Consider the following 2,839-nt stretch of genomic DNA (forward strand, 5'->3'; position numbering starts at 1 on the left):
ATTGACTGACAATGCTCCTTAGGATTGACCTGTGTATTGGCTGAGAAATTGTTGTTTTGTTGTTCTGCCAACTGTTTAGCTAACTGCCCTATTTGCACTTCCAGATTTCTGATAGAAGCTTCAGTATTTTTCTGGTTGGTTGTAGAGACCTGCATAAATTGTGTAAGAGCTTCCTCCATCTTTGATAACCTGTCCGGCTGATAGGAAGGTTGATTTTGATATGGTTTCTGTGGAGGTTGCCTTTGTGATGGCCCTGCTTCTTGCTTCCACCCAGAATACTGATTTTGATTGTTCCTCCAGCCTTGATTTTGATTATAATTGCTAGAGAAATTGCCTTGCCTCACTGAGTTGTTCATATAATTAACTTCTTCCTCCTGGTCTGGTTCAGTCATGGTACAATGCCCATTTGGATGATCACCTGCACAAAAATCGCATCTCATTACTTGATGAGAGCGTGAGGATGATCCCACTTGGAGCTTGGCCATTTGCTTCCTTAATTCTTCCATCTGTTGAGAAAGAAGCTTATTTTGAGCTAGAATTGCATTCTGAGTGTCTAGTTCCAGAATTCCTCTCTTGGTGGGCTGGCTTCTATCATGGTGTGCCTGATAATCACTGGCAGCCAAAGCATCAATAATAGTGATTGCTTCCTCAGAATCCTTCATCATCATAGAACCACCGGCAGAAGCATCCAGTAACATCTTTGTTTGTGGCCTTAACCCATTACAGAACATGTTAAGTTGTGCAACATCATCAAACCCATGATTTGGGCATTTTCTCAATAAGGACTTATATCTCTCCCAGGCTTCACACAAAGGTTCATCCATGCCTTGAGAGAAAGTTGCTATTGCTGATTTGGCGCTTATGTATCTAGAAGGAGGGAAGAATCTAGCCAGAAACTTTTGCTCTACATCCTCCCATCTAGTCAAACTCTGATTTGGATGGGCCTGCAACCATGTCTTGGCTTTACCCGTTAAAGAAAAAGGGAATAATCGCAAATATACTGCTTCTTCATCTTCTCCAGGAACGCCCATAGTGCCAATAAGCTCATAAAAAGTGGATAAATGAGTGTAGGGGTCTTCATGATCCATCCCTGCAAATTGATTAGCAGTTATGAGAGATAGCAATGCTGGTTTCATTTCCACCCCCTTGGTTGGTCTAGCAATACTGGAGAAGTGTCTAGGACCCAATTGATGAGTGTATTCTCCTAGGAGTCTCCTTGGAGGATTATGATGTGGTCCATCACCCCCCGGTACTTCTTCAGCCATTGATTCAGGAGTAGGATGTTGAGTTGAAACAAAGGTGGAGGTACCCTCCTGTTCCTGCCTTTCCTGTTCACGCCCCCTTTGTTGCTTTCTTTTACTGTTATTTCTCCTAGCTGTTTTCTCAATCTCTGGATCAAATAACAACTGCTCAGCAGGAGTTTTACCTCGCATACAAGAGAGACTTAAACAGAAAGGTTAGAACAACCAGGTAAATAATATTTTAACAAATTGAAAACAAAACAAATCTATACAAACAAGATACAACAAAAATAATAGAAATTGAAAACTATCTTGACACAAGTCCCCGGCAACGGCGCCAAGAAACTTGTTGGTTTATCGAGCAAGCGCACTCAAGTCTCTGTAATATAGTAAAAGGTTGTCGAACCTCAGGGACTTGTGAAGTAGATTTTCGATTTCTATTAGACTAGTTGTTACTTGTAATGTGTAAGTTTGAATATTCACATGTGTTAAACATTAAGTATGAGTAGTGAAATAGCCTTAAGTGACTAACACAGATTAAAGTTAAAGAAACAATATAAGAAACAGTCGGGATTAATTTCATCTATCTCCCTCCTATGCATTCCTAATGATTCTAGCAACTGATTCCATTACTCATTGCCATGGAGTCCTCCATGTTCATTCAGACCCAATTCCTTGGCATAAGAAATCCTAAGGTATTTAACTTAATGAATGATCCCTCACTTCATTCAGTTAAATATCTTGCATTAAGATTCAGGATTTGTTACCACTATTAATTTCAAGACCATCCCTGGCTCTCAAAACTAATAGGTGATTTGGTTCAACCCTAGATTAAGAAAATGTTTTCCAACCAGATTCTAAATCCGAAATCAGAGATAAATGATCAGTTTATCAAAGCATGAAGAACAGAACACAAATCACTGACAATAAATAATGGATGCAAGATATATGTACATATATGAATCAAAGAGGAATACATAGGAGTTTGATGATTACATTAATCCCAACCCTAGAGTTTAGCTTCCCATAGAACAAGAGATCACAAAGAGTAAGAAAAAGGTAGAAGAAAAAGATCCTCCTAAGAACCACGTTCCCACGAGCTCCAAGGTGTGCCCTTTCTCTTCTCTTCTCGTTCCTTTCTCCGTGTACACTCCTGATGCCTAATTTTTCTCTCATCTGCCTTTTTATAGTGGCTGAAAACAAAACAGAATGACCAAGAGAGAGAAGAAACCGCTCAGCCCTTTTTAATCCGCTGAGCGCTTTCTTGCTAGCATGCGGCCCTAAAACCGCTCAGCCCTTTTAAAAGGGCTGAGCCCTTTTGCTCCCAGCAACAGCTCCTTGTTCTATCCTTCAAAATCTGCAGAATAAAGAGAATTTCTATAAGAAAATCATCACTCCAAACAATGTTTTCAGTTAAGAACTCCTTTTTGATTCCATATGTATTTGCTAAAGTTTTATCCTTATATCCCAAAAAATTGTGCTAGATAAGTGTCTTAAATTAATGTTTGTATCACACCATTTAGACACTTATCACTGGTGGTACATAAATCGTAGTATTAAAGAAATGGAGCAAAAAGTTTTAGCACATGCGTGTGCCA

The 2,839-nt window shown here is 39.4% G+C and overlaps 1 non-coding gene across 1 annotated transcript; it reads left to right on the forward strand.

The window, feature by feature from the left end:
* The first annotated feature begins 753 nt into the window (after positions 1 to 753).
* Positions 754 to 860, forward strand: LOC145954025 (small nucleolar RNA R71). The gene has a single exon (XR_014431236.1). It is a non-coding gene; the product is annotated as a small nucleolar RNA R71 (small nucleolar RNA).
* The last annotated feature ends 1,979 nt before the right edge of the window (positions 861 to 2,839 follow it).

Source organism: Cajanus cajan, chromosome 1 (genome assembly GCF_000230855.2).
Source record: "Cajanus cajan strain Asha chromosome 1, NIPB_CcT2T_4, whole genome shotgun sequence".
Classification (NCBI taxonomy): domain Eukaryota; kingdom Viridiplantae; phylum Streptophyta; class Magnoliopsida; order Fabales; family Fabaceae; genus Cajanus; species Cajanus cajan.